The sequence below is a fragment of the Canis lupus genome, chromosome 4 (genome assembly GCF_003254725.2).
Source record: "Canis lupus dingo isolate Sandy chromosome 4, ASM325472v2, whole genome shotgun sequence".
In the NCBI taxonomy this organism is placed as follows: Eukaryota; Metazoa; Chordata; class Mammalia; order Carnivora; family Canidae; genus Canis; species Canis lupus.
This window is the reverse complement of record NC_064246.1, coordinates 48,352,372-48,370,521: the sequence shown is the minus strand read 5'-3', so window position 1 is coordinate 48,370,521 and position 18,150 is coordinate 48,352,372. Positions and strand designations below refer to the sequence as shown.

General features: G+C 40.4%; 1 long non-coding RNA gene and 1 pseudogene across 1 annotated transcript in view; one reads left to right on the top strand and one right to left on the bottom strand.

Moving 5' to 3' along the window:
- Positions 1-13,088, bottom strand: part of LOC112651518 (uncharacterized) — a 108,034-nt gene extending 94,946 nt beyond the window's left edge. Inside the window, exon 1 of the long non-coding RNA XR_007410252.1 lies at positions 12,942-13,088. This is a non-coding gene — a long non-coding RNA (uncharacterized LOC112651518). The remainder of the gene's footprint in view (positions 1-12,941) is intronic.
- A 74-nt stretch (positions 13,089-13,162) lies between these two features.
- On the top strand, positions 13,163-17,423 carry LOC112651666 (E3 ubiquitin-protein ligase TRIM41-like; annotated as a pseudogene).
- The last annotated feature ends 727 nt before the right edge of the window (positions 17,424-18,150 follow it).

Sequence of the window (18,150 nt, the reverse complement as noted above, 5' to 3'; positions counted from 1 at the left end):
TAAGAGTTATGTTTGGTCAATATTTTTATTAGTTTGGTTTAACTTAAAATCTTCAAAATAAAGAATATTTTTGCCCAAAGCAACGAAAGTAAAATAGGCAATTAAAGCATGGTCATGGCTTAAGATGTGTTCGACTTCAAATTCTTTAAACTTTTTGTAAATTTGCTAGGCTGAGACCTTTTCTTTTTCCCGTTCAACATTCAGGACAAAGCATGTACATGTCTACAGACCTATTTGTCAAGAAATAAGAGGAATGAACGCGAGTCACATTTGAATAACCAGAGTGGACTAGACATGAGAGAATAGATCAGGCATAGACAGTTTCAATTCTCCATTTTAAAATGACTTACTATTGTTGGGAATATTAGAACATCAAAAGGATAAATTCAAAACTCAAATTAGTTCCTGTCCTCCCAGGAGAGACAGCCCGCATGATTCTGATCTGTCTTTCATGTGTTGTTCTCACTCAAACTTACAATTTCAAGGGCTAGAGTGTTATTCTAATATGCAAAGGAGTGTTGGCATTAATGAGAGTTATATTTAGAAATCCTTCTATTGGGAAATAGAATATAATATTAAACTTGTGAATTTCAAGGTCATAACAAGGACATATTGACAAGCTAAAGTTTCAAACTATGTAAATTAGCTACTTAGATAATCACAGACTCTACAAATCAGCTCAAATTAAAAGAGACAAGTTTGTTCCTTCTTTTCACAATTAAGGATTTGTCAGAATAGGGCTATGTTATATTCTGCTAGCAAACTATCCCAAATCACTGATTTATAAAAACAAAGTATATTTCTTCCTCATACTACATAGCTGTCCTTTCAGATCTTTTCATTCCTGGTGCCAAGTGATAGAGCAGCAACCATCTCAAAGGTTGCTGGTCACTTTGACAACAGGAAAAAAAAAAAAAAAAGTTGAGACTGTGTTGCACCAGTGATTAACCATTTCTGCTTAGAAGTGTCTCTCACATGTCTTACAACTTATTGGCTGAAACAAATCATATGACTGCACCCAACCATAATGGGGAAGGGAAGTAAAATTTTTAACAACAACAAAAGTCCCTGTCCTTAGAAACTTAGACTAGTGAAGGGAGCCACACAGATACAAAATACATAAATAAATAGAGATGATAACTTCCCATTGTAGTAAGTTATATGGAGGAGATAACCAAAGATGTAGTAGACATGATGAGATACCACTTCACACCTGTCAGAATAGCTAAAATGAACACATGAAACAACAGATGTTGGCAAAGATGTATAGAAAGGGGAACCATTTCACACTGTTGGTGGGAATGGAAACTGGTGCGGCCACTCTGGAAAAAAGTGTGGAGGTTTTTTTTAAAGTTAAAAATAGAACTACTCTATGATCCAGCAATTGCACTACTAGGTTATTTACCCAAAGGCAAAAATACAGATTCAAAGGATACATGCACCCTAGTGTTTATAACAGCATTGTCAACAATAGCCAAACTATGGAAAGAGCCCAAGTATCCATCAACTGATGAATGGATAAAGAAAAAGTGATATATATTACTCAGTCACCAAAGAGAATGAAATCTTGCCATTTGCAACAATGTGGGTGGTGCTAAAGTATATTATGCTAAGTAAAATAAGTCAGAAAAGGAAATACCATATGATTTCACTCATATGTGGAAGAGGTGTAAGAGACTCCCAACAATGGAGAACAAACTGAGGGTTGATGGAGGAAGGTGGATTGGACATGGGCTAAAATGGGTGATGGGTATTAAGGGGAACACTTGTTATGATAAGCACTAGGTGAAATATGTAAGTGATGAATCACTCACTTCTACTCCTTAAGCCAGTATTACATTCTATGTTAACTCACTAGAATTTAAATTAAAAATTTGGAAAAAAAATAAAGAGAAATACAGAGGAAAGAGTCATCAACCCCCCCCCCCCCGCGCGCACACACACACACACACACACACACACACAGATGTGGTAGAGGGGGAGGGGAGAGAGATGAATAAGAAGGTCCATTTTCTTTTTTTCCCATTTTTTTAAGATTATCTTATTTATTTTAGAAAGAGAGAAAATATAAGCAGGGAGAGGAACAAAAAGTGGGGGAGAGAATCCTCAAGCAAACTGCCTATTGAGCACAGAGCCCAACATGATCATGTTGGGCTCATGATCATCATGACCTGAGCTTAAATCAAGAGTCAGCCACTCAACTGACTAAGCTACCCATGTGCCCCAAGAAGGTCCATTTTAGACAATGTGGTTAATTATAAGATAAACAGTAAGTACATCTGATATCTTCCCTTTGCTCTTCCAGGTCCACTCTTCCTTTTCCACTCTGCTCTGTGCTTTGAGAGGTTGACATGCAAAAAATAGCAAAGTATGCCACATTGGTATATTAGTTTGAGCTGCAGTCACTTGAAAAATAGCAAATTGAGGGACATTCTCTGACCTCCCCTTATCTGTCTAAAGACAGATCCTTCAAAAAGAACTCCATTGTCATAAATCTCCTCTTCAGGAGTTTTATCAAGCAGGAAAGATTGACCTCTTTTTTGGTGTTGAAATAACAATTTTGGGAAGGAGGACCTGAGACAAGTCCATTGCTGTGGGGACACAGAGAGAGCTGTGATCTGAATAGAAAAGTGTTGGGATAAAAGTGTCTTTGTGATAAGATAAGGAAAGCCAAACTTTAAATACAAATGTTTAGGATGAGCATATAATTGAGTTATCAGATCCTTGGTAGAGAATTGGTCCCTAATTCAAGGCACACAGGATCAGAAGATAGGGATCAAGAAGTGATAGATCAGGGGCTGTAAGCGGGAAGGAAAGAGAGATGTGAGTCTGGATAAGTGAGAATAGAAGGATGCAAAGAAGGGCTGCTCCTTAAGGGTTAGCTACTCAGCAAATCTGTGCTAGGATAAGGCATAAATTACAGATAATTTACCCTCATAAATTACAGAGTGGTAACCGTAGGTAAACACCCTGCTAGTTTCAGTTCCCTAGAGAAGAAACAGATTCTCAGACAGGAAACCTCATATGACTAGCCTTAGGCAGATAGTAGACTGGGAAGGTGGTTAATTTTATGTGTCAAACTAACTGGGCCACAGAGCTTAGACATTTGGTCAAATACTATTCTGGGTATGTCTGTGACAGTGTTTCTGAATAAGATTAGAATCTGATGGAGTAAAGGTGGTCTAAGTGGGTCCCATCCAATCAGGTGAAGGCCTAAATAAAAAAAAAAAAGGCTGCCCATTTTACAAATAAGAGGGAACTGCTCCTACCGGACTACTTTGAGCTAGGACATAGTTCTTGCCGGCCTTCAAATTCAAAATGAGAGAAGACTGACTTTTTAACACAGGAGGGGAAACTAGAACAACTTTGTCATAAACTATCATACCTCCTCTCTCTAAGGGCCCATTCATCTTTCCTAAAAATCACTGACTCACCCCTAAGAGGCCCACATCCCCAACCTCCCCTTTGCCAATGAAGATAGTATGTAAGTCTGAATCCTAAGCCACCTCAGGGAGTTACTCATTTCCCCTTGGGTATTTCCTGTGTATAAATGAGATATATGTGTTAATAAACTTGTTTGTTTTCCTCCTATTAATCTGTCTTTCATTACAGAAATGTCAGCTAAGAACCCAAAAAAGTTGAGAAAAAAAATATTTTTCTTCCCCTATACATATACAGACTCCATCAATGGGCTTCCTTTCAGTCTGGCCTACAGTTAGTTTCCACTGCTGAGAAGCATAAGGGTGAAATCAGGGAAAAGAAGAATGAAGTCTTCACTCCTTTTGGGTGGGGATGCTGCTGGCTGGGTGCCATCCCCAGCTATGGTTATGACTCCTGTCATGTGTGTTTTCTCTCTGCCTAGAGTAGTGGCCAAACTGTCCCCAGTTCCTCAAACCTGAAAATGGTAACTCCCTGAAGTTTCCAGTCCCAGGGTACTGTGCTACCCAGTGCTTCCCTAACTGCTATGGACTGAATTGTGTTCACCCAAATTGATATGTCAGGACCCAGTGAGAAGGCAGCCCTGCACAAGTCAGGAAGAGAGCCCTTACCACAACTCACCCATGCTGGCAATCCAACTTAAGACTTCCAGCCACCAACACTGTAAGAAAATAAATTTCCGTTGTCTAAACCACCCAATCTATGGTACTTTGTTATGGCAGCCTGGGCCATACACACTAGGCTATACACTTATAAGAGTCCCTTTATTTTTTTTAAAGATTTTATTTATTTTTTCATGAGGCGGGGGGCGGGGGGGCAGAGGGAGAAGCAGGCTCGATGCAGGGAGCCTGACGTGGGACTCGATCCTGGGTCTCCAGGACCAGGCCCTGGGCTGAAGGCGGCGCTAAACCACTGAGCTACCTGGGCTGCCCTAAGAACCCCTTTATTAAACACTTCTCAAATTACCTACTATGAGTTGCCATCTCTGTCCTGCTGAGATCCTCACTAATGCAAAATATGTATCTTTAATTCTCATTTGTTTGTACCTATAATTTCTCATGAACTTGTAATTCATGACAAATTATGGCTTAGAAAACTAAAATTATTGTTAAAAGAAGAACTATTCAAGTCAATATACCATTTATATTTTATTTAAGGCACAATGTGGCATAATTATTCAGAGAAAGGGACTGGAGGGTTAGGTAGCTCTGAGGTTTAATCCCAGTCTCTGCATATAGTGGTAGAGTTGCTTGCCAAGTTCCTCACCTGTCAAAGAAGCATCTCCATTTGCTTTATAACTAATGCAGTTATTACAGAGTTGCAGTAACCCCCCAAAGTGAAGCAGAGTAAACTTTACATGAATTATTATTATTGTTATTCTCTTACCAGAAATCCTTTTGTGATATTGCTACTTTTGGAAGCTTCTTCAATCCTAAACATATCCATGGGTGCTAGTCCTCACAACTATCATAGCCTAAGGGATTTGTATATCAAGAATGGATTAATAAAAAAGAATGGATTAAAACCTACTAATAGGCTCTAAAAGCAACATGAACTAAGGCCAGGAAACATCCTGCATTTTGTCTATAGAACATTCTCTTTAGAGGGAAAGCTAATCAAAGAATAACTACCTTTAATGAAGTTCTCATATTACATGCAGGATACTTGATATAACTTACTTAATTAATTACTTTTTTATGCTTAGAGGAAGTTGTTTGACAAATTATCTGTCCTGTGCATACATTCTCTCTTCATCCCTTCTCTTGCCAGCTGCCAGAAAATAGATACGACCTATACAGAGAGTTAAAAACTACTAACGATTATTAGCCTCTACCTCAGCAACTAACATGAGACTTAATCACATAAGACCTCACTTAATTTGTCTTTAATAACACAGAATTTTCTATGTTCAGTCAATAGGCATCTTACAGGGCAGTCAAGCCAAGCTCCAAAATCTGCACATATTATGAACCTTTGCAATAGGAAAAATGATTTCTCAGCAGGCAGATTAAATCATGAAAAGTCTGAAAATCAACAATTTATGCAACAAGGTTATGCAACAAGAAATTTATAGCTTTTTAAATCCAATGTCCAAAAATAATTTCTAATAAATTGCTACTTATGCATGACCTTGAGAGATACCTAATCAACCCAAGATAAGAGTTTTAAATAAATGAGGTATATGACCTTGATCAAGTTCCTTAACCTATCTAGCTTTTTGGTTCCTCATTAAAATGGGGGGAAATAATAGTCAATGGGGCAGGGCTACTGAGAGAATGAAATTAAATTAAAAAGGCAAAATCATTCCTGATGCACAGGAAAGTACTCAATCTTGTTAGCTATTTTATTATTATAATATCTGATACCCATTCTAGCTCTAGAATATTATAATCTATTACCATTTTAAAAATTTGACTCATCCTACAATAGAAAGGGGTTCTTCCTACTGTAATATGACCATTCTTTTAGTTTAAGACTTTGATGTAAATACCTGTATCCCAAAAAGAATGACAGTTTTCAGTTTTTAAGGTTATCCATGTGAGTTATCAATGAAGATCACTGGCTTATTTAAAAAATTCCATACAGGAGCTGCCCTGGTGGCTCAGCAGTTTAGCACCTGCCTTTGGCCCAGAGTGTTATCCTGGAGAGCAGGGACTGAGTCCCATATCGGGCTCCCTGCATGGAGCCTGCTTCTCCCTCTGCCTGTGTCTCTGCCTCTCCCTCTCTCTCTCTCTCTCTCCCTCTCTCTCTCTCTGTCTCTCATGAATAAACGAAATCTTTAAAAAAAAATTCCATACTAATAAGCAAAAAAGCTTTTCCTGATTTCTTGCTCTTCATAGCCTAGAATAAAACTAGGGTAAATTTTACATTAAGTAGCTTAAAGAGACCGGGAAGTAGGTTATAAATATCCAATCTTAAATATATATTAATTTGCTTCAAGGATTCATTTTAACTACAGAGTTTATTTTGTTAAAAAAAAGTAAAAAAATAAACAAATTGAGAAGTTCTTATTCATGTTCATGGTTTCTGAGTTTTCTGATAGGTGTTTCTTTTATAATTCCAAAGTACATTTGTAAAATGGAGAAAATATAATCCCAAATAGTTTACAACATGAGACAATATTTGTAAAGTGCACTCATGCCAGACAGTTGGTTGTCCTTGGTGGATGAACTAGTCAAAAGGAAGGCATGTTCATGAAATCAAACATTTCACAGTCCACTTTCTCCTCCTAGTCAGGACCCAAAATGTAAGGAATTAAGCAAATAAAATTCAACTCCTTTTAAATATCTTTCTGTTTTGTTAATTTTCTTTGGAAAGAAAAGAAAAGTCTTAAGACAAAAATAACTATCTCTGCTTCATCAATTAATTGCCAGTATATTAGCTTAAGGGTTATCATATAAAAATACAGTTCAAGCAAAGTTGGCATGATGGTCAAGAGATTCTCCTTCTATATTAAAGTCCAAAGCTGGACAAAGTTTGAACTTTCCTATAGGATCAGAACAAAAGAGGATTCAATACTGATTTTTCCCAAAATAAATATTCTGGAAACAAATCCCCAATACCATGCCATGGGCAAATGCCTCATGCCTTACATTCACTCTCACCTGGAGTTAATTACCACAGATTAACAAGTGATTGCTCACTAAAGGCTGGGAAATAAAAGGGCCCAATGTAGTGTCCTTAAAAATGCTTTCAAAACTCCTGAACACAGACTGTTAAAATAACTTTCTTGGACCCTTCAAAAGGCAATGTCATAAAAACAAAAATATGTATGTCAAAAAAAATTATAAATAGATAAATAAAATAGGGACACACCTATTAAAATGGTTTGCCCACACCTGCCAGTTTGCAATCTATGACAAAACATTAAAGCCCCTTGGCACTGGTGCATTGAGAAATACATTAAGAATTTCCAAGAAACTCTCTTTTGGGGATCTATGATCCAAGTTGTTGGTTCACAAACTGGTCCCTGTACATTAAGGGCAAGGAGAAACCAGAGAAAGAAGCAAAGCCCTCCAGATTAGAGAGTGGCTTTTGAATAAGCAAGGGAATTTACATACGAGGCTCATCTTGGGTGCTGCCAGAAGAGTAGAGCTGGGCACTCGCCTACCAGAATCTTAAAAGTTTATATAGAGGCCTTCACTAGGTTCAGTCACATACACCACTGATGGCATCAACAACACGTTGCTCTCTCAAGGTCAGGTCCTCAAAAAACAGCTCCAGTGTAGGAAACAGTGTGAGCAGGATGTACATTCCAAAGACGGGAGGGGTTGAGGATGCTCTGATTGCCCAGATGTAGCTTTCAGGTCAACTAGAGGTTACCGCCTCTTAATGATCTCCTACAACACGAGCAAAGAGTTAAAACATCTACTCCTATCCATGGATTCTTGTCCAGTGATAACTGTGAAACTAGAAAGCCCTATCATGCCAAAACAAGAGATGGGTAACAGGTTTTGTGGAATGCACAGCAGGACACACAGAAATTAAAGCATGCCCTCACTCCAACATTCCATCAAGTCTCTGTGCCTATAGTATACAAAGGGGACACAGCAGGGACAATGCTAATAAAAAAAATCCTTTTCTTTCTTCTTTTTTTAAGAGTTTATTTATTCATGACAGACACACAGAGAGAGGCAGAGACATAGGCAGAGGGAGAAGCAGGTTCCCTGTGAAAAGCCTGAGGTGGGATTCAATCCCAGGATCCCAGGATCATACCCTGAGCCAAAGGCAGACACTCAACCACTGAACCACCCAGGCATCCCAAGAAAATCCTTTTCTAACCTCTGTCCTCACCTAACCCCACCTTGTCACCTTTCAAGAAGGAAAGGTAGTGATAAAACAGATAACTGGGTCTACTTTCTTTGCTCAATGCCTCCAACAGACAATACAAATGTAGACAGACACCATACCTTTATCCTGCCTTGTGCTTTTCCTTTTTAGCGCCCTGCATAAGGTGAGAGTTTCTAAGAATCTCACTGTGTGCATGGTGCTTTGCTCAGCTGTCTGTCTAGTAGCACTGCTGTTTCCTCACCCATGTCTGGGCTCAGCAACTCACTGGTGGGCCTTAATTCAGAGCCAAAAGGAAAGGGGTAGTAAAAGAACAGAAAAACTGTCTAGTGTGTGCACAATCCCATATGATCCTCCATAAGCTAACATAAGTGGGCAACCCTGCAGGCAGATACGATAAGTTAGTGCAAAGTAGAAATCAAGGTCATAATAACAGTAATGTGTAAGCACTTCTTAGGTACTACATATTAAATAAGGCACACTCTGAACATCATCTCTAGAATCCTGAAAAAAAAAAATCTCACAGATCAAAAAAATGAGACAGAATGAATTTACCTGCTTCTGTCAAGAGTTCACCTTTAGTAAATGCCACAACCAGGATTCAAATTCAGATCTTATTCCAGTGCCTGAGTGTTTCTCATAACACTGTATCTCAAAAGCAAAAGGTTTGCAGTAAAGAGGAAAGTAATGATGGTTAGAAGAAAGAATTGAAACAAATCTCAGAGAAGAGACGCACACCTCCCTATCCTGAGCTCCAGCCCCCAACCCATCAAGAAGACTTGAGCTGTTCTCACAGCCTGACCTAGTACCCCTGCATCAGAATCACCTGGGGAGATCATTTAAAATGCAGATTCCTGGGTCCTACTCCAGCTCTAAGGAACCCACATCTCTCAGGTAGGGACTGACAATGTGCAATTTTACTTGTACTCTCACAGTGACTTTTGACAGTTCTCCAGATGTACTATTGGAGTTGATGTTTCAGAAAGGGAGAAAGGCAGAGTCTAACAATCTCTACCAGAAACTCATTGGTGAAAAAAAGCATTCTAAAATAACAACCCAGGAAGGAGCTTCTGCTTATCAGCCTCACGCAATTCTTAATTTTCTTTAGGGGAACAGTTATTATCAACAAACATCTGAAGGAAATCTAGTCCATTTATTTTACTTGTTTTGACATCTGCAGATAATGACAAGCTACAGGGAAAAACAGGTTTAAGGATGGTAGCAATTAGTTAATTTGTCACTGATTATTAAAAAATAACATATGCAGCTCTGTGGTTCTCCGGAGGGGAGAGTTACAAATTACTATGGTTGTTGTCGCCACTGCCACGGCTGGTGTTATTGTTTTTAAAGAATTGTAGCCTCCATGTGTTTGTGAAGAGTAATATGGTTTGAGGTCTGTCAAGTTGCCATAGTCACCTTAGTGCCCTTCCACCAGCAAGATGTGATGTGCCGGGAGCGAGAATTATGAAAGAGCCCACATATGTAACTACAACCTGGAAGCAGTTCAGTTGAAACAGACTCTTCCCTTCCCACAATTCCCTGCCTTGCTCGTTTTTGATACATTGAACAAAATGCACCTGCTTCCAGCCCACCAGCCCTCTCCTACTTGTGTTCTCTCCAGCACAATCATCTTCCCCAGCTCCCCGGACTCCCTTAGTTCCCCTTCACCGGGCTCTTTTGAACCCTTGGAAACACATTCTCATTCAACCATTCTGGCAACACTTCCTCTATGTTCTCTTCTAAACCGAAACCTAGATTTTCCCTAATAATGATGATACTGAACTCAAGTGTGCAGAGATCCTGGTGACATCAGCTTTTTTCTTTCCCTTATCGCACCCCTACTCCCATCATCCCAATATGTTAGAACTAGACGTAGGTGACTATCAGTCTCAATATTTCTGCTTCCTCTACTGTTTCACTATTTTCTCTCAAGGTCTCCTCCCTCCTTTTAACTTCCCCTGTCTAGTTATGCCATCTCGTTCTGATCTCACTGTCTTCTAACCTCTGGAGAAGGTTAGAAACCCTTCACCTTGCCTGTTGGTCCTGTCCTCTCTCATCCCCCTGAGAGATTAAACATGAACTAGACCCCTCACCCCCAGGCACCCTGAAGTTACTTAATCTACTGCATTCCAAAACTCTTGCTTCACTTCCATCTTTTGTTGATTTTAGCTCCACTTCCAGGCCCAGATCCAATGTTTCCAGCATTGTGATAACTTTCCTACAACTTGACTGCCATTCTCTCTGCATCCCCAAAGCATGGGGGCAGCAGGATGTAGTGCTTGGTGATGTGGTCTCTGGATTAAACTACACAGGGAAGGTCCTGGCTTTACCATGTACTGCTTCTGTGATTCAGAGCAAGATATTTAACCATTCCAGACCTTAGTTTCCCCATCCACAAAATGATGAAAAATATCACTTATTTCAGAGGGTTGTTATGAAGATGGAAAAAGATAACTCCTGGGTATAATTTAGACCAGTTCAAGTAAGAGAAAAGCCAACTCAGACTGGCATAAAAAACAAAAGTGTTTTATTGGCTCACTTATCTCAAGTCCAGAAGAAAGGTAGGCTTCAAGCTCGGTTTGACTTAGTGCTTCAATCATAGGATCAAGGATCTAATTTCTTTATCTCTCCCTCTCCTCTTCATTCTAAAGTGTCAGATTTGGCCTAAGCTTTATTTGCCCTTATAGTTATGAGAGGCAATCATTAGATCACTGGCTTCATCATCCAAAACAAAGGAGTGAACAAAATGATGACATCAAAAAGCTCTTCCAGAATAGTGAAGGAGAACTTTTTCAGACATGCTCAAAAAGCCCCTCATGGCCCATTGTCCAGAAATGACTAACAATCCCATCCTTAATACTAGCAGAGGATTTCCTGAATTGGTTCACGTGAACCAATCTGTTCAAACAGACCAAACACTGTACCATAGGAGAGGGGAATTACAAACCCCAGAAAGTATCTTTCTACTCACAAATTACACAGTAAGTACGACCTGGGGGAGAAGAGGAGAATGGATGCTGGAGAGATAATCTAACACCCACGAGGGGGAGTCAAGTCCTTAGCTAACAATAGGCAATTAGTAACATTATATTAATATTAGCATTATTATGCCATTTTTACCTTTAGATCATTACTTCTCATTCTTTTTGTATTGTCATTTATTGTTTACATGATTGCTTCTTTATGCTGTCCTGTCCTTGAGCTTGTAAAATCCTTAAGGCAGTGTGCTTTATTGATTTGTTTGCCACTAGCATGGCCCACCCCAAATTCTGTACCTGGTAGGGTACATAAAAATATAGCTTCAATAGATGCTGGTTGAATACATGAATAGACTATAAAAATGGTTCTACCCGGTGACAAAGTCTCTCTCTCTGGCAGAAATTAGAGATTACACAATGCTCTTATGCCCTTCAGTACAGAACAACTTAATACACTTTAATAATGTTCTTTCTTATACAAAATAATATTACCAACCCACCATTGATTACACAGGCACAGAGAGTGTCTTTGGTATTTTCTAACTGATCAGTAAAAGTTCATTCTTTACCACAATTACATGCAATTTATCCTTTTTCAAATTTTCCTTCACAATAACTTTTGAAATAAATGATCCCATTTGACCAGACTAGATGCACTGCAAAACATACAAGGAGACACATGATGTTTTTGGTCTGTGTACCCTTACAATGAAAGCTTAAAAATCTTCAAATCAGTATATTTTTTACTAAGACCTATAGTTCTCAAAACCATAAATTATCAGGAAAAACTCCAAAATTACAGTGTGAAGTTATAATATATTTATATAGGAAAAGACTTCCCTGGTAAGATTAACCTTTAAAATGTCCCATTTTCCATAAAATACACTTGAATTTTAAACCAACATAAAGAGAAATAATACCTTACACTGCCTTATTTTTTTTTTTTTTAGTAAATAACACCATTTCCAAACAAGTTTATTTTAATGCTTCTGAAAAGCAGGTAATATTAGCAATTCCATAATAATACAACTAGCAAATGTGTAACTGTAATTTTTAGATAGATATGGTAAATGACTTTGTATGTGAGACTTTTTTTGATTCTTTGCATTTATTTTAAAGTCTATAGGATTTCAAAATTGAATTACCTGAAAATTATCTTTTTAAAAATATATTATTAAACTTGAAAATGTCTTTGAGAGAAGAAAAGCATGTGAGAGACTATAAAACATACTGGCTGTCTAAAAGTAAAATGAAGGAAAATATGGATTCCTTGTCTTTTAACTGAAAGGCTGTAGCCGTGCAGAACCTTTGCTTCTTGTCTGTAGAGACCATGCAGTGAATTTTAAGAGTGGAATCTGATGAAAGAGTAAAACAAGAAATGTTTAGAGAATATAAATTAGTCAGACCATCTGAACTTCATGAAAAGACAGTAATAAATTTTAAAATCATAATTATAGCACATGAGCACAATCCAGTTAACACTACATATATAAAGCTATATCATACATTTTATATCTAATAATCCACATGCATGACCAGTCACATTTTTATTTCACATGCGTCTTAAAACTGCCACTTTGGTTTATCTCTAGCCACAAGCTTTTCACCACACAAAACAGAGTAAAGCCTCTGAAAATAATGAAACAACATGAAGGATAGATAGTTAACGCAGTGGACAGTAGTATATCCCCATAGAATTTGATGCCTGATCCAACTCCATGAAGTAGATATTGTTACCTGAGGCCAAGATGTTAAATAATTTTTCTCTATGCTTCTGAGTATTGGCAATGAGTCCCAAAGTCCCTGACTGCATTGTAATGTGAGGTTTAACCAATAAATCTCTTTCCCAAAGCAAAATCCAGCAGAGAATGTAGGCACCATTGATCTCACACAGCGGACTAAATAGCCAAAAGGCTGTGCACTGTAAGTTATTCTATTACCTCTGTTGGATCTGGGTGATGAGTCACTCGGGTGAAGCTTTTGATGTTTCCTCAGTAATCAGCCTGCTTGATGGAGCAGCCAAAGTTCATTCAAACCCACCCTTCCGACAGCCTCCACTGTAGCTTCCTTGGCGACCCTAAGTATAGAAACATTTTAGGATGAAACCAAGACAATATAAAGAGCCCTAACCTCAGTAATTGTTTATAAAACGACCTCTTGGAGATGCTCAATATCACAATGAAGAGAAAAATTAAATGCCTTTTTGTCCATAAAATTTAAACAATGTGAATTTTTTTAAAAAAAAGGAAAATTTCTCACTTGTGGGAGGATAAATTGATGCACTCTTGTTGGATCTAAATTTTAAACATGCATACATTTTGAACCAGTAATTCCATTTCTATAAATATATCTCTAGAAAAGTGTTCAAAGATACATACAGAAGATATTACAGTGTTGAATAAGGAAGTATCTAAATTTATTACAGTAAATCCAGGCAATAGAATCTCTGATGACTATAGAAAGAATTGGGTAAATCTATATACATGAGTATAGAAAATATCCTAATTATATTGTGAAGTGAGGAAAAGCATTTTGGATAATAATATCCATAGTATGATTCCTATTTTGCACATTATGACTCCAGTTTGTGAAAAGAATATATATATATGGGGAGGGGGAAGGATCAAAGGACCTTAACTTTCCCCTTTATCTTCTTATTAAAATTTTTGTACCATGAGAGGAGCAAGAAATTCTCTTCTCCCTTATCTTGCTTGTATGAAAGTAAAAATAGATGATATAAATATCCACTGTAAAGATCGTGTCAGGCACCAGGAACCCATGAAAATTGGTTCTCCTATTCAAACATAAGCATGTATATGTGCATGAGCACACACACACACACACACACATACACATACACACACACACACACACTACCACTACCACTACCACCACTACCATCACCACTTCCGTCTAATGCCTTCTAAATACTAATACCATTTTACATGCCACCAACTTTCCAGGACATCTCCATTATCTCCTAGACATCCTTATTTTAAGGAAGGATTGAAGGAAGGGACAGAGAGAAGAGTTCATTTGGACATTGCTGTTCCCAGATATTTAGCTTAAATTTTTCAAAAGAGAAAGTCAGAATCTTGTATTTTATTTTTCCGTTTCCAAAACAGTGAATAAAAAAATCTTCCCAGGTACTATCAGTGACATACAGAAATGCTCCATCTTGCAACCTATTTCAATCAATCTTGAAAAAAAGATCGGGATGGGAACACTCAAATATACCAATACTACTATTGAAAATCACAAGAATGATGAAACTTTGTGTAAAATAATGTTGAAATAACATTCAGGGAATTGTGGGTTCTGACAAGCAGTGAGATTTATGACTCCTTTCCTCCATCCCAAATCAGAGAAACAGTAAAAATACTACCTTCCAAGTGAATGGCCTCTAAAAGAAATGATCTCATATCCTAGCAGTAAAGAAATTTCAAGCAAGCATCCTCCATAGATTTTTATCTATTTATAAATTATATATATATATTTCATAACACTGTATTAATATTATTAGTATATGTAATGTTAATATTTAATTAGCAAATATAAAAATTGAAATTAAAATGAAGGAAATTTTAAATATATAGAAAATCAAGTTTCTAGGATCTTTTTTCCACACTCACCCAATGAGATATTGTTCCAAAATATTAAATAGTAACTATGACAGTGTCTCATACACAATTATAAAATCTACATCCCTAAAATATTACAACTTAAGTTATTTTGCCAATGAAAGGTTTCAGGACAACCCTTGCTGCTGAAATGCCTCCTTTGATGGCTGAGGATATAGAATTAAATTGAGAAGATAGATTATTCTTCTTTCAGTTGGTAGGCGAGGGGAAAGATAGATAATATTTACTGAGTGCCTTCTAGGTATCAAGCACTGCTAACAGTCCTGAAACATAATGTTCCCAAAACTCTGTGTGATAGATGATCTTACTCGTCCCATTTTACACATCAGAAACTAAAGATTAAAGGCCCTAGATCAGCCAGCTAGAAATTGATAAGATACATTATCAGAATCTAGTTTGGCTCATTCCAAAATCTAAACCTTTAATTAGTCCTATTTACTGCTTAGAAAAGGAAAATATTAGAAGTCAAAAATGCATAACTGTAGTTATAGAATGTGAAATCATAAAACATTACATAGTCAAAAAGATGAGAAGCAATCTGAGAGTTAGGTCTTTCCTTCCTATTGTCTCTGAGCTTCTCACTCTACTGCTACACAGAAAGATTTTCCTGTACCTGGAGATGAAACTGGACCCCACTGTATTTATCACCAGGCACGTTAAACTCTAAGAACTTCAGTAAGAAAGGTTTATGAGAAAATTTTTCCACACATTTTCGAGTTGTCTCCTTATAGCCTCATGTTACTTCTTTCAAATTAAAAGCAAAACACCACATATTTTTTTAAGAACTTTAAATAATGCATACAGAATATGTGACAAATTCTTCTTCAAAGAAAGGTGGTCTGTGGCAGTAGTCTCAAAGGGAGAGAAATTTGGCTCTCAGCAAACATTTGGCAATGTCTGGAGACAGTTTTAGTTACACAAATGAGAGTGGGCATACTATGGGCATCTAGTGGGTAAGGGCCAGGATTCTGTTAAACAACGTAGGGACGCCTGGGTGGCTCAGCGGTTGAGCATCTGCCTTTGGCTCAGGGTGTGATCCCGGAGACCCGGGATCGAGTCCCACATCGGGCTCCCTGCCTGACGCCTGCTTCTTCCTCTGCCTGTGTCTCTGCCTCTCTCTCTCTGTGTGTCTCTCATAAATAAGTAAAATCTTAAAAAATATATATATATATAAGCAACCAGGACAACCTGGACTACATGTGGGAGGAGGAGGACGAGGAGGAAGATTTGGACTACTACTTGGGGGACATGGAGGAGGACCTGAGAGGGGAGGATGAGGAGGACGAGGAAGAGGAGCTACCACTGCCCCCGCCTCCAGCCCCTCGGAGGTGCTTCACCTGCCCCCAGGGCCGAAAGAGCCCTCCCAGGAGGAGCTTCCGCGCCAACCTGCAGCTGGCCAACATGGTCCGGGGGCATTTGTCCAAAACACCAGGCAGCCCTGAAGCTCTTCTGCAAGGCGGATGAAGAGGCCATCTGTGTGGCGCGCTGAGAGTCCAGGAGCCACGAACAGCACGGCGCGGTGCCCGCGGAGGAGGTGGCGCAGGGGTCCAGGGCCAGACTGCAGGGGCATGTGGAACCACTGAGGCAGCACCGAGAGGCCGTGCAGAGGACGAAGGCCGAGGAGGAGAGGCGGCTGATGGAGCTGAAGAGCCAGATGCAGTCAGAGCTGGCCGCGGTGGCCCGGGACTTCCACGGCTGACACGGTTTCTGGCTCAAGAGCGGGCAGGGCCGGAGCGGCGCCTCCAGGAGACACGGGAAGCCGGGCTAGGGCGTGCAGGAGCAGCTGGGCCGCCCTGGCGAGGCCCAGGAGCGGAGCCGGCAGGGGGTGGGTCTGGGGCTGCTCTGGCACATCCAGGAGACTTTCAAGAGGTGTGAAGAGGCCCGGCTGCAGCCTCCAGAGGTCTGGCCCGCTGACCCGTGTCAACCCCATAGCCATGACTTCTTGACAGATGCCATCGTGAGGAAAATGAGCCCTGTGTTGTGTCAGGCTGCCCAAGGGGACCTGACGCCGGGCCCTGGCACGCCTCGCTCGGCCCTGATGCTGTCCGCGCCCGCCGGGGCTCGTCTGGCCGAGCGGGGCAGGAGGTTGCTGCCATTCCAAGCGCTTCTCGGCCGCCTGCTGCGTCCTGGGGGCCCACGGCTTCCGCTCCGGCTGCACTGCCGGGAGGTAGAGGGTTGGGCGGTGGGCGCTGCCCGTGAACCGACCCATCAGAAGGAGCAGGTGGGCTCTGGGGGGTCCTCTGCGGGCAGTGGGGACGCCGGCTCCTCGCGCGTCACCATCGCCGCCGCCGCCTCCCCTACCCCAAGAGCCCCTGCTCCAGAGGCGAGTGTGATGTGTGGGCACCAACGGCAAACGCTGCGAGGCACAGAGCTCGACCGAGCAGGCATTGCTGAGCCCCAGTGAGAAACCGCGGCGCCCGGGCGTGTACCTGGACCCTGAGGCTGGGCGCCTGGGCTTCTACAATGCCGAGACTTTAGCCCGTGTGCGTACTTCTCAGCTGCTTTCCTGGGCAAGCCTGTCTTCCCTTTCTTTCGGGTGCTCTCCAAGGGCACCCCCATCAAGCTCTGCCTTGATTAGCCTGCCACCGGCAGGGGCCCCTCTGATTAGCAATTGGGGGGTAGGTGGTGGTGGAGGGTGGCCCGTAAGTTTGGGGGCTCAAAGGCTCCTTCCAATTTTTGTTGCTTCCTGCTCCTTTGACCCAGGCCCGCTTCTCCCTCTAGGAGCCTAAAGAACCCTCCTAGCCTGCAGCTTGGCCTTCTCTCACCTGCAAAGTCTGTCCAACAGGTCTGTATGGGTCCCTGATGAGAACAGCTGCTTGGTTTCCCTTCCCGCTGTCCACCCAGGGGTCTGAATTTTGAGTAGGGGATGAAGGGAGATTTAACTCCATTACTTAACTTCCCTTTCCCTGCTCTTCAACCTTAGTTCCCAGGCTGGGGTACTTGGGCATGATTCAGGTCTGCCCCATTCCAATTCCGTTTTCTGATGCAAATTTTAGCTAAGGGATTTGGAAGCTTTTTTGGGGTAGGCAGGTTGGGCAAAAGGGTAGAGCTGGGTAATAAATGTCTACTCTAGGGGAAGTAGGAGGGATTCAAAACTCCTTCCATCCCCAATTTCTACCTCCATAGACTGGCCAGATTTTAGCTTGAGATCTAGATTGGCTGACATGATTGAAACTAGATACCATTGTACCACCCAATAAATTATTCCCCCCCCCTTCCTTTTTTCCAGCACTCAAACTAGGAATAAAGCTCACCCCACCCAACTCTTTTAGGTCTTTTTCACTGCCAGGCTCCTTTCCCCTTTG